Source organism: Heloderma suspectum, chromosome 9, assembly GCF_057233095.1.
Source record: "Heloderma suspectum isolate Gila_16-S chromosome 9, 16-S_ref, whole genome shotgun sequence".
In the NCBI taxonomy this organism is placed as follows: Eukaryota; Metazoa; Chordata; class Lepidosauria; order Squamata; family Helodermatidae; genus Heloderma; species Heloderma suspectum.
Window position 1 is genome coordinate 25,219,321 of NC_139466.1, and position 13,741 is coordinate 25,233,061.

At 47.9% G+C, this 13,741-nt stretch overlaps 1 protein-coding gene across 6 annotated transcripts in view; it reads right to left on the bottom strand.

The window, feature by feature from the left end:
* SYTL4 (synaptotagmin like 4) overlaps positions 1 to 13,741 on the bottom strand; it is a 46,830-nt gene that overhangs the window by 30,837 nt on the left and 2,252 nt on the right. For 3 of the 6 annotated variants that reach the window (XM_084813874.1, XM_084813873.1, XM_084813867.1), the window contains exon 1: positions 1,493 to 2,320. The exons of 1 other annotated variant lie outside the window; for it this stretch is intronic. The gene's annotated coding sequence lies outside the window, so the exon portion shown is untranslated. Of the gene's footprint in view, positions 1 to 1,492; positions 2,321 to 12,650; positions 12,913 to 13,741 lie in introns of those variants that run through there. 2 more of the 6 variants (XM_084813872.1, XM_084813868.1) reach the window with 2 other exon arrangements.

Here is a 13,741-nt window from a genome sequence, read left to right on the forward strand (position 1 = left end):
CCCAAAGAGGCAATTCAGACAATTGGACTCCTTGAACAATTATCCATAACATAGCGCTTGAGTAAAAAACGAACAGTCCTTGTCCCCAGACACAGACACAGCATGATTTTTTTAACCAGTCCATGAATAAGGTTGTGTTGACACAGGGTCAGTGCTGCTCCGATCTTGCGATGTAACAGGCAGCACCTTTGAGCATGCACAAAGTTCCCTCAGTTCTCTAAGGAAGCACATGAAACCTTCCCCAAGGCCATGTCATCTGAACTTGGCATTTCCTCCCCAGCAAGGGGAAAAACATTCTGCATATGCTCAAAGATGCTTCTTTACCAGCAGCCTTAGGAGGCTTTGCCTTAAAAGGCAGCATAGAATTACTTTAAATAAATAAAAGAAATGTAACAACAACAACAACAACTTCACACATGCCTTCCAAACTGGTTTTGGGGCAAGGAAAGGAAAAGAAAGGAAAGGTTCCTCCTGTGCAAGCACTGAGTCATTGGTGACTCCTAGAGGGACCTTTCGCTGGTGTTTTCATGGCAGACTATAGCGGGTGGGGCAAGTCCTTGCTCAAAATTAAACTCTGGGGCCACCATAAGTATCTGGAGTTAATAGCAAGAGCTGGGACTTCCAAAATGTCCCAGCATCTATAATTTTGTAAATGAAGCACTGCTCATAAACCAGAGTGAACTCAGGAAAATACTGGAACTGAGTAATAAAACAAACAGGTAAGCGAGGAACACAGAGACGGAAAGCAAAGCTTGGGACTCAAAATCTTGCGTACCCAAAGATCTAAGGGTGGGGGTCACATCAGGGGATCCCTACGCAAGACTTACCTGGAACCCTTGCCCAGAGAGCTTCGGCGGTATAGAAATAAATAAATTAGTTAGTTAGTTAGTTCCAGGTAAGTCCAAGCAGTATTTACCTGGAACCCGTTCATTTGAGCATATGCAGAGTCCTCACAGCCAACCCTTGCGAACCTAGGAAGGAGCTACGGCCCAGATGTAAACAGCGATAGGCAACCTGGTGCCCCCCAGATGTTTTGGACTACAACTCCCATAAGCCCATCCAGCATAGCCAACAGCCAGGGATGATGGATGCTGTGGTCCAAAATATTTGGAGGGCACCAGGTCCCCTACCCTTGGACAACCTTTGAACCGGGGCACCTCTCCTTCACGAAGAAACCTGATCCCGCTAAAGTTGACTCGCTTAGAAAAGCGCTCTGTATATGCTCAGAGGTGGAGACGCCAGGTAAACACTGCTCAGACTCGAGGCTTAAATCAGGCAAAAAGCAGCCTGCAAAGGGTTGCGGGGGGGGGGGCGGTTGTTTTGCGCGGGGGGGGGGGACCTGTGGCAGAAAGCTGGGAGAGAAAAGCAAGACACGAAAGCAAAGAGAAACCCTTGATCGTGGAAGGGGGCCGGGAGGGAAGGGGGCCGGGAGGGAAGGGGGCCCCCTCCCCTCTTCCCCTCGGCGTAAGAGGGCGGCGGAGCAGGGGCTCACCTGCGTGCGGCGCGCCCCGCCGCTTCCCCGGCTCCCGTCGCGGGCTCCGGGCGGCCACAGCTGCAGCAGGAACAGCCAGAAACTTTCGCTGACCCGGGGCGGGGCCGCTGGCTTAAAGGCCCCGCGCCCTGTTGCCGCAAGCGCCTAACGCGAAAGGAGAAGACCGGATGAGGCCGGGAGAGGCCCGATCCTGCCCCCGCCCACCTTCCAGGATAGACCGGGCCGCACAGCGTCGCACCGATGTTTGCCTTTCTGCATCGGGAAAACAGGCCAGGCTCTCCGGAGGCGGAAAACAAAATAAATGCATACAGTTCTGGCATCAGAAACGGCAATACTCAGAAACGGGACGCTCCTTACTGATCGCTGAGGGGCAAAGGAGCTTGAAAGGGGGACCGGAGGGCGAGAGATGGCTGGGTTAGAATTCATCAGCAGGTTTAATTCCATCGCCAGATGCTTGAATCGGGATAATGGCTGTTTGTTTGCTTGTTTTTAATTCCACTGACGCGATAATTGGCTTACCTAGTGCCAGGATGTTTGTGTTACCGGCAACAGCTGCGCTGCAAATGATCACTGTTAATGTGATTGTCAATTTCAGCATGTAATTTCCATCTGACCTCACTGTTCACAATTCTTCTCCCACCCCAACCTTATGACCCTGAAACGCTCCATAATACTCCATGCATAGGATGAAGTCTGCTATGTAGTCCGTGGAAGCTTATGCCAGAATAAATGTGTTAGTCTTTAAGGTGGCACAAGACTCTTTGCTGTTTTCACCGTTAACTGATTCCAACCTTTGGATGGATTTAAAAACTGCCCAGGATGGATTTTTTAATGTGGCTTTTGTGTGTTCTTAATTTTTTTAGGGAGCAATCTTATGTGGATCAACGGTCGCCTCCAAGCCCGGTGGTGACCACCTATCCAGTGAAGGGTGGGAGGAGTGGTGAGGAGCAGATCTCCTCCTCGCTACCCCCGCCCTGCTTTTGCGGCTAGACAGCCGATTTTGGCTGTCTAGCTGCAGGATCTCAGAGCGCGGGAAGTGGTGGCCAGACAACACATAGGATGTGTCGTACGAGCATTTCCAACTTCCCCGCCCTGGCCTGCCCCCAGGAACACCCCATTTTCACTGCTCTTACAAGTGTGGGCCTGATCCGCGCTGCCTACTAGGCAGCGCAGGAGAGGGTTGGTTCTTCGGGATCCGACCTATCCTATGGCCACCTAGCCGCTGACTAGCAGCCATAGGACTGTGCTCTTAGTCTGTTATATTCTTATTTGTTATATTTTATAATACTGTTATTGTATGTAAACTGGTCAATTTTATTTGAAGGGTGGAAGGGATAAAAATTAGTAAACCTGAGATTTATTTTAAGATGTAATCCTAAACACACTTAGGGTGCAATCTTACACATGTTTAGACAGAAAAGGGGAATGCTGGGAGTTGTAGGACTTTTTCTGTCTAAACATGCGTAAGAGTGCATCCTTACTACAGCAAGGATGGGAAGAAGGTAGATTTGGATAAACTGGTGCATTTCATGGTGATTTGCACTAGACTGGCAAAAGTTCCTGACTCCCAATATTTTTACCAAGAGAAGCAACAAAACGAATTATACTGCTGAAATGAAGAAAGCTTGGGGTAACCAAGAATGAATTTTTGAACGACTATGAGCTCCATTCAGTTCTGGTACTCAAAAGACCTTCCTAATCTCAGAATTCTTTAATTCCATGTTCCGGAAGGGTAGCTGTGTTAGACCGTTGCAGCAAAAACAACAAGGAGTCTTATGGTATCTTAAAGTTGAACACATTTATTCTGGCATAAGTTTTTGTGGACACTGCCCCCTTCATCACATGCATCATCAGATTAATTCTAAGTGCAAGTCTTTTGCACTAGGCTCCAGTTTGTGGGTCTTGGGGTTCTAGTAGAAAAGCAAAGTAGATCCTGCAAGCCTGAAATCCAGCCAGCCTGCACTAGGGAGTAACCCCCCCCCCCCACTGACCACAGTGGGACTTAAAACATGCCTTATTTCCATCTCATTTTTCTGTTAAACGAATAACCAACATAACTTATGATCAAAAGAAGATGCAATGTAATAAATGACAACAAAACAATGTACAATTAAGAAAGAACAATATGTGGGGCCCTGCCTGCAGTAAGATGTTGCAGCATGGACTGCTCCCTGTGCAGGATTCCAGCCACCCCATTCCTTTCCCCTCGCTCCATCAGATTTCCATCCCCCATCCCCAACAATCAGTAAGCATTCTGCAGGCACTGACTATGCTTGCTTCTAATTAGGCTATTTGGGTTACAGAAGAAGAGCCCTGCTGGATCATACCAAGGGTCCATCTAGTCCAGCATTCTGTTCACACAGTAGCCAACCAGCTGCCTGTGGGAAGTGCGCAAATAGGACATGAGTGCTACAGCACCCTCCCACTTGTGTTCCCCAGCAACTGGTATTCAGAGACATATTGCCTCCAATACTGGAGGTGTTACTTAATCATAACAACCAGCAGCCATTGGTAGCCATATCCCCGTTAGCATTTCCCCCCACTCCTAAAATATTTTTTGACTTCTGCAAATCTTGGGATTTCCCCAGTACTGCTGATACCTCCCCCTCTTGTGCACAGATGCTGCTGCTTTGGCTACAAAAGGGCTGGACTCTGAAAACCGAGATTGCTATTAGTATATATTGTCTGTTTCCCACCTCCCAGCTGAGCAGAGCAGAGCAAGCTGCTCCAGCTGGTCCAGGGACTACAGAAGCAGGCAAGCTCCCAGAGAGCGAGCGACCAGAGCGAGCGAACGGGGGGAGCAAACAGGAGTTGGCCAGGGGAGTTCGGCAGGGGAGGTCAAGGGGGAGGCCCCTAACATTTTTTTTTAACTAACTTTTTCCCATTTATTTGTCTTGTAACACACACTTCCACACCAGTGGGACTCTGCTTTTAACCTCTACTGAGTAGAGGAGCAGGCACAGGCTAGTCTAGAACAATCACAAAGCTAGACACAAAAAGGGAAACGGGGCTATGGAAGGACAAGACTCCCCAGTGGTGGTGACCTGCAAGGTGTGTGCCATGTTTGTTTTCTTGCCTGAGAACAACATGGCCTACACCTGCAACAAGTGCAAGTTGATCACGCTGCTGGAGGAAAAAGTAAGTGGACTGGAGCGGCGACTGTCAACCCTCCGGGGAATAAGAGAACACGAAGAGTTCTTGGACAGAATGGGGGAACTACAGCAGCAAAGGGCAGACCAGAAGCTTGAAGAGCAACAGCAAGATGAGGCAGAAGTGGGAAATGCTGAGGAGAAGAAAAATGGAGTAGAGGATACTCCTTGGAAAACGGTGACAGTTAGGAGAAGAAGAACTAGACGCCACTCTGCACCAGTGGAAGCGGTGGAGCTGTGGAACCGATTCCAGGTACTTGCAGATGAGACTGGAGGACAGCCTGCAGAGGAAGAATCACAGGGGAACCTGCATGAGAGTGAGCAAGAGGCTAAAGGTCAGTCAAACAGAGGCGATGAAACCCAGGCCTACAAGAAGAAGAAGAGAAGAGTGGTAGTAGTGGGAGACTCCTTGCTGCGTGGGATCGAGACCCAAGTATGTCGTGAAGACCCGTGGACTCGCCAGGTATGTTGTCTCCCAGGAGGACAGATTAGAGACGTGACTGAAAGGTTGCCTGCACTCATAAAGCCCACTGACAGGTATCCCTTTCTTCTCATCCATGTGGGAACAAATGATACCGCCAAGCGGAGCTACGAAGAGATCACGTCAGACTTTGAAGCTTTGGGAAGGAAACTCAAGAACTTTGGGGCCCAGATAGTTTTCTCATCCATCCTTCCAGTAGTTAGAAGAGGGATAGAAAGGGAACGAAAAATACTCCGGGTGAATGACTGGCTACGAAGGTGGTGCCGACGAGAGAGATTTGGATTCTGGGACCACGGGCTATACTTCCTGGAAGATGGGCTGTTGGCTAGGGATGGGTTGCACCTCACAAAGGCTGGGAAGAATGTGTTTGGCCACAGCATGAAGAACTTCATCAGGAGGGCTTTAAACTGAATCCTACGGGGAAGGGAGATGTAATGTTGGGGGTAACAATGGACGTAGGCGCATGCACTGCAATGGAGAGAACAGCGCTGATAGCGCCCAATAATAGTCTTCAGACACATGTAGGAAGAAAGCCAGACTATGAAGCACATGGTCTTCGATGTCTATATACTAATGCCCAGAGTATGGGAAACAAACAGAACGAACTTGAACTCTTAATACAGGAGGGAAATTATGACTTGATAGGTATAACTGAGACTTGGTGGGATGACTCTCATGACTGGAATACAGCAGTTGAAGGATATAACTTGTTCAAAAAGAACAGGAGGAACAGAAAGGGAGGCGGGGTTGCACTGTATGTGAAAAATACATATCTCTGCACAGAAATACAGGAGGAGGAGCTTGGTAGCCCCATCGAGAGCATCTGGGTTGAAATAAATGGAGCAAAGAATAAAAGGAACCTGGTGGTCGGAGTCTACTACCGGCCACCCAATCAAGGAGAAGCCAAGGATGAAACTTTTGAAAAGCAAAAAGCCAATGTTTTAAGGAAGCATGATGTAGTAGTAATGGGGGACTTCAATTTCCCCGATATTTGTTGGGAGACAAATTCTGCAAAACATGGCCCCTCCAGGAAATTCCTGACTTGTGTGGCGGATAACTTCCTCCTACAGAAAGTAGAGGAAGGAACTAGAGGATCGGCTATCCTTGACTTGATCCTAACCAACAGAGATGACTTAGTGGATAAAGTAGCAGTTACAGGAACTCTGGGGGAAAGCGACCATGTTGTACTTGAGTTCTTGGTTCTAAGGGAAGCAAAAGCCGAGTGTACTCAAGCGCGTACCCTGGATTTTAGGAAAGCTGATTTTAATAAACTCAGAACAATGATCAGGACGGTCCCATGGCAAACAATGCTAGCGAGAAAAGGAGTCCAAGATGGGTGGGAACTTTTAAAAAAGGAAATTCTCAAGGCACAATCACAAACAATTCCAACAAGAAGAAAAGGTGGAAGACAACAGAAGAAGCCAATGTGGCTTCACAAAAAGCTTAGGGATGACCTGAAAACAAAAAAGGACACATATAGGAAGTGGAAAGAAGGCCAAGTAACAAAGGAAGAGTACAGGCAGGTAGCACAGAATTGCAGGGATGGCGTCAGGAAGGCTAAAGCGGAGAACGAGGTGAGGTTAGCGAGGGATGCTAAAAACAACAAAAAGGCTTTCTTCAGCTACGTGCATAGTAAAAGGCAGAGGAAAGAAATGGTTGTTCAGCTATTAAATAAGGATGGCAAAATGATAACAGATGACAAAGAAAAGGCAGAGGTGCTCAATTCCTACTTTGGCTCAGTCTTCTCCCAAAAGAGGGTCTATGACCCCCCTGGCAAAGGCGAAGTACAGGCTGAAGGGGCAGGATTGCAGCTTGAGATCGACAGGCATATGGTCAAGGAACACCTCATTACTTTGAATGAGTTCAAATCTCCAGGGCCAGATGAACTGCATCCTAGAGTAATAAAGGAACTGGCAGAAGAACTCTCAGAACCGCTGTCTATTCTCTTTGAGAAATCATGGAGGACCGGGGAAGTGCCAGATGACTGGAGGAGGGCTAACGTTGTCCCTATCTTCAAAAAGGGTAAAAAGGAGGAACCTGGGAACTACAGACCAGTCAGTCTGACATCAATCCCTGGGAAAATTCTGGAGCAGATCATAAAGCAATCCATCTGGAAGCACCTTGACAACAATGCCGTGATTACTTGAAGCCAACATGGATTTGTCAAAAACAAGTCCTGCCAGACAAATCTGATCTCATTTTTTGATCAAGTCACCTCCCTTGTAGACCGTGGGAATGCTGTAGACATCATATACCTCGACTTCAGCAAAGCTTTCGACAAAGTGCCCCATGATATCCTGATGAGCAAACTAGCTCAAAGTGGGCTAGATGAAACAACGATCCGGTGGATCCACAGTTGGCTACAGAATCGGACTCAAAGAGTGCTTATCAATGGGACCTTCTCAAGCTGGGGAGAGGTAACGAGTGGGGTACCGCAGGGCTCAGTCCTGGGCCCAGTGCTCTTCAACATTTTTATTAATGACTTGGAGGAGGAGGTGCAGGGAATGCTGATCAAATTTGCAGATGACACGAGATTGGGAGGGATGGCTAATACTTTGGAAGACAGAAACAAAATTCAAGGTGATCTGGATAGACTGGAGTGCTGGGCAGAAAACAACAGAATGACATTTAATAGGGATAAATGCCAAGTTCTGCACCTAGGAAAAAGAAACCAAATGCACAGTTACAAGATGGGGGATACGTGGCTCAACCACACTACGAGCGAGAAGGATCTTGGAATTGTCGTCGATCACAAGCTGAATATGAGCCAACAATGTGATGTGGCTGCAAAAAAGGCAAATGCTATTTTGGGCTGCATTAATAGAAGCATCGCTTCCAAATCCCGGGAAGTACTAGTTCCCCTCTACTCAGCACTGGTTAGGCCTCATCTGGAGTACTGTGTCCAGTTCTGGGCACCACACTTTAAGAAGGATGCAGACAAGCTGGAGAGGGTTCAAAGGAGGGCAACAAAGATGATCAGGGGACTGGAAACAAAGCCCTATGAAGAGAGACTGAAAGAACTGGGCATGTTTAGCCTTGAGAAGAGAAGACTGAGGGGAGATATGATAGCACTCTTCAAGTACTTGAAAGGTTGTCACAGAGAAGAAGGCCAGGATCTCTTCTTGATCATCCCAGAGTGCAGGACACGGAATAATGGGCTCGAGTGACAGGAAGCCAGATTCCGGCTGAACATCAGGAAAAACTTCCTGAGTGTCAGAGCAATACGGCAATGGAACCAATTACCTGGGGAGGTAGTGGGCTCTCCCACACTGGAGGCCTTTAAGACGAGGCTGGACAGCCATTTGTCAGGGATGCTCTGACTTGGATTCCTGCACTGAGCAGGGGGTTGGACTCGATGGCCTTGTAGGCCCCTTCCAACCCTACTATACTATTCTATACTATTCTATACTATATATAATTAAAGGAGCAATCCTATCGGGAGAGGCAACTGCCTATCCAATGCAGAGCAGGTGAAGCGTGGAGGGGATGTACTCCTCTACACTCCAGCTGCCCTGCATTCGTGGCTAGATGGCCGATTTCGGCTGTCTTGCCGTGGGACTTCAGAGCCAGGGGGGAGGCCGGACAATGCATAGGAAGCATCATACTGGCACATCCGCACTCCCTGCCCCCAGGAACAACCTCTTTTGCCCTGCTCCACGCGAGCCTGGGGACGATCCACACCGCCTACGAGGCAGCAGGGGAGGGGGCAGGGAGGCACTTTTCTGGAACCGAACAATCCTACGGTCATCTAGCCACTGTCTAGTGGCCATAGGATTGCGCCCTAATACTACAAATATCAGTAAAAAAAAATTAAGAGGTAACAATACTAAAACCTTCATCAAGAGCATCTTAAAAATAGCAGGTTACTGATCTAAAGCCATCCTAAATAAAATCAAACAAAGATCTTGCCATCTGTCAAAAACAAGAAGAGAGATGGAGCCTGGCAAACCTCCACTGGGTGTCCCACAGATTTTGAGTTTTCTAAAATTATTTGTAAACGCAAGTACTTTATAAAACTTCAGGCAGAAAGAAGAGGCACTCCCCAAGTTTCATATAAAGGAAGGAAGAATCTGCTACAATTTATTATTAGTATGAGTTCAATTTTGGAGAAGCTCTCAGGGACACCTGTGTCTCTCCAGATGTTATTTCATTCATTTGAGAAAATGTCTTGGCTGCTTTTTATTTATGTAAAAAAGAAAAATCCCAAAGCGCTTCACAAGATAAAATCGTAATAAAATGCCATAAAACCAATCCATAAAACAGTAATAAAACAATAAAATGTCTCATTAAAATAATCAGGGATAGCTGGCAATGCTAACAGCCAGGGGAACGCCTGGGCAAACAGATATGTCTTAAATTGTCGACGGAAACACTCCACTCTAGGAACCCTCCTGATCTCCATGGGGAGATCATTCCACATGGTGGGCGCCAGCACCACAGTAAAGAATGTTGTGAGACTCCAACTCCTATCATCCCTAACCATTGACCATGCAGAGTGGGGCTGGCAGGAGTTGAAGTCCAACATCTGTAGGGCCAAAGTTTTCCCACCTGTTCGTTATGGTCCCCAATGTGATCAAAATACTGGTTCTTGTCATAGGCCTAATTTTAGGCCTAAGGTGGAGACATTTGAGAGAGTCTAGGGAAACTCTCTGCTGCGTCTGTTGTATGGGACACGCAGTTCCTTGTCTCACTATCTTATTTGTGTCAGCCAACCAGCGTGGAGGATATGTAGAAACAGCATACCAAGAAAGCACTGGAAAGCTAGTTGGGAAAACTTTCACAACTATCACCCCTTCCCCACTCAACCCTCTTCGGAAGGTTTGGAAACATGTTCTGACCTGCAATTCCAGTTGTGGGGATGGGAGGCCACAGTGGGGAAGGGCTGTTACCCTGCTTGTGGGCTTTCCAAAGTTATCTAGTTGACCACTGTGGGAGACAAGAATGCTGGACTAGATAGATGTTTGGTTTGATCCAGCAGGGAGGCATTTTGTGTGGGTTGTGGCAGGGAGTCACAACTGGTTAACTCCATGGAAAAGTCCACCAGAGTGAATGGGATCAAGTTGCATCTCAGCAGTGGAACATATAATATGCTGTCCAGCAGCTGGCCTTAAAACAATTTTGAGGAATGGGGCTGGGAAGGACCTTGGCCTGAGCCACAGGAGAGCTACCAAAAGGGAAGGCTATTTATTAATTACATTTATATATCCCACCTGCCCACCCCCCAAAAAAATGGCACTCAAGCAGGGGTAGATTAGGAGTGGGCAGCTTGTGGGTCTCTAAATGTTGCTGGACTGCAGCTCCCATCAGCATAGTCAATGGTGAGGAATGATGGAAGTTGCAGTCCAGGGCCATCCGGAGGTCCACTCATTCCCCATCCCTGAACTACATGGACCAAACATCTGACTCAGCACACAGCAACTTTCTATATCCTTGGTTCACCGTTTAGAAACAAACAAAACGTTTATGTATCAGTGATTGCCAATGAAATCTTATATGCATACAGGGGACTCTGAATTCAATGGCTGTAATTGCAAAAGACCATTCTAACAAACTGCTGTTTTAATCAATGGTCTGACACTACCAGCAGAGATCAAGAAGGTGTATGGAACTGGGCAAGCAATTTGCCGTCGGCGTGGCAAGAACGGGAGCGGGTTTTTAAACACCTTTGGAGGAGGTGTGTAATTTTTGCTGGAAAGAAGTTGTAAACGTAATTAAAAAAATAACTGGGTGTAAGTTACGCCTGGATCCAGCATTTGGTGCAGGACAGACAAAAGAAATTAGTTCATACAACATATAATGAAGTTATGGAACAGGAGAAGCTGTAATGGACGCTAGTTAAGAAGCAAGAGCAGGAGAAGACTTCATACCCTACTCATCGACTTCCCAGAGGCATCTGGTCAGCCCGTGAAAAGCAAGACACTGGACTAGATGGACTTTTACTCTAAGCCAAAGGGCTCTTCTTATGTTCTTCTGTAACAGCAATCCCCAACCTGGTGCCCTCCCAATGTTTTGGGCTTCAACTCCCATCCACCCCAGCCAGCAGGGCTGGTAGCCAGGAATGCTGGGAGATTTGTCCAAAGCATCTGGAGGGCACCAGGTTGGGGAAAGCAGTTCTACAAGGTGCCAGAGTATGATAATGCACTTTATAGAACAGGGGCAGGCAACCTTGGTCCCCATGGAACCCTCCGGAGGCCAGATGTGGGTGGGGCCACAAGACATGCACATACATGTTCACACACACACGGGCTGTTCACACAACACACCGACCCACATTCAGTGGTTGAGTGTGGGCTGTTGTTGAACCATGGGTTAGCGTGTTGTCTAAACCCAGGATATTTTTCACAGGGTGGCTTGTTAACCACCCTGAACAACCCAACCGCAAGGGTTCTCAAGGTGCTTGTTGGAGAAAAATAACCCACACTGCATGGTTATCAAGCCCCCCTGTGGGAAATGTCCTGGGTTCAAACAACACGTTAACCCACGTTTCAACAAACAACCCACGGTTCAACAACAACCCACACTCAACCACTGAGTGTGGGTTAGCATGTTGTGTAAACCCAGTAATTCTCTCATATACACACATCCGTGCTGGAAAGGGCATTGCTAGAATCTATTCCCCAGAGTCTTAAGTGTCCATTCGGGCCATGGGGGAGGGATTTCCAGAGGGATCACAGTTGGGGAGAGTTAACCCTCCCCTCCCTGTGCATTGTGCCCCCCCATCCCTCTTCCATGTGGCAATTAAACTTAGAAAAAAATACCTCCCACTGGTGCCAATAGAAAGATCAGTCCCCAAATCTTTTAAGCACCTAGCTGGATCAAAGCAAGGGCCCACTTAGTCCACATTCTAGGAACACAGGAAGCTGCCTTATGCTGAGCCAGACCATTGGTCCATCTAGCCCAGTATTGTCAACACTGACTGGCAGCAGCTCTTGAGGGTTTCAGGCAGGATTCTTGCTCTGCCCTGCCTGGCGAAGCCAGGGATCGAAGGGATCCTTCTGCACGCCAAGCATGTGCGCTATCACACTGAGCTATGGCCCGTCTTTTAGGGCCACAAAGGTGGTGGGGGGGTCTGCTACGGAGTAACACAGTCCCCCTTGTAAAATTTAACACTACCCTGGGAAACTGGCATAACGCAAAGGTGGGCTGGCCATTTCCAAAGTGTGTACACAAGATCCAGAGGTTGACAACATCACCTGCAGGGCTGGGGCTCCTCCCCAAGAATACACACAAAAGCCGGCAGGGGATAATGTGGGTGGAGTCAGCCCAGACCGGTTTGCGGAGGCCCCAGGCTTGAAGACAGCCAAAGAGCAACTCGATGCTTGTGGCCTAGGAAGGCTTCCATGTCTCCTCCCTGCATGCAGCAATGCAATGCTTCCTCTTAACCGGGCTGCCTTCTAGCTTCCTGATATTCCCCTTGGCAACAGCAGCTGCAGCTGCTACTAGTGCTTCTTGGCACTGGTTTTGAGACTCGCTCTGCAGTGGGGAGGTGGCTTCCAGAACAAATGGAAAGCTTGCTAACATGACTCACCCTCCATTGACTCTGGGCTCTGTCTCCAAGAGATGATAACGAAGGAGGACAGGCCCTCCGTTTGAACAACAGCACCACCCAGACCAGGAGTTCCACAGCTCCGACTTGTTATCCTGAAGGCAGAAGATTAGATTAAAGCCAAAGGGCAAAGGCTGTGCATCCCAGGCTGAGCCAAGGCCCAAGAAGCGTGAATAGCAAACATCGCCAGCCCTCTTCTGGCTCTGTCGATGCAAAGGCAAACAGACTTGCAGCCTGTGTCTACGCAGATATTTACGACCCGGTGGGTCTAATTTATGCATTATTTAATTGTTTATTATTTATTTATTCAATTTTTATACCACTCAATAGCCGAAGCTCGCTGGGCGGTTCACAGAATTAAAACCACAAAAATACAACGGAAAACAAAATATAACATATAATAGATTAAAACTACAGAATGAAAATACAACCAGAGTAAAACCTAGCAGCAGTGCAGATATTTAAAATGTAACAGCAGATTTAAGACAGCAGAGCTAAAAAACTGGAATGCTAAAAATGCGTGGGAAAATAAAAAGGTCTTCACCTGGTCCTGGAAAGAGTACAATGTAGGCACCAGGTGAACCTCTCCAGGTTTATTACATTTATATCCCACCTTTTTTCCTCCAAGGAACCCAAGGTGGCTTACATTATCCTCCTCTCCATTTTATCCTCACAACAACAACCCTGTGAGGTAGGTTAGGCTGAGAGTCAGTGGCTGGCCTAAAGTCACCCAGGGAGCTTCCATGGCTGAGCAAGGACTAGAACCTGATCTCCCAAGTTCCAGTCCAACACTCTAGACGCTACACTCACCTTGTCCAACGGGGCTTAAGCAAGCTTAGAATTGCAGTCTTAGGTACTCCTATTGGGAGTTATGGAGGAAGGCCATAGCCAGGGCTGGAGTCCACAGTAGGCATGGTTGGGCACACGCCAAGGGCCTCCAGCAGGCCCGCTGAGAAGAACCCTCTAGGCTTGCACCACCTCCTCAACGTGGCAACCTGCTTGTTCACTTGCCTCTCACTCTGGCCCAGACAACGGTGGTGGTGAGGAGGAGCAGGAGATGCCGCGGCCTGCTT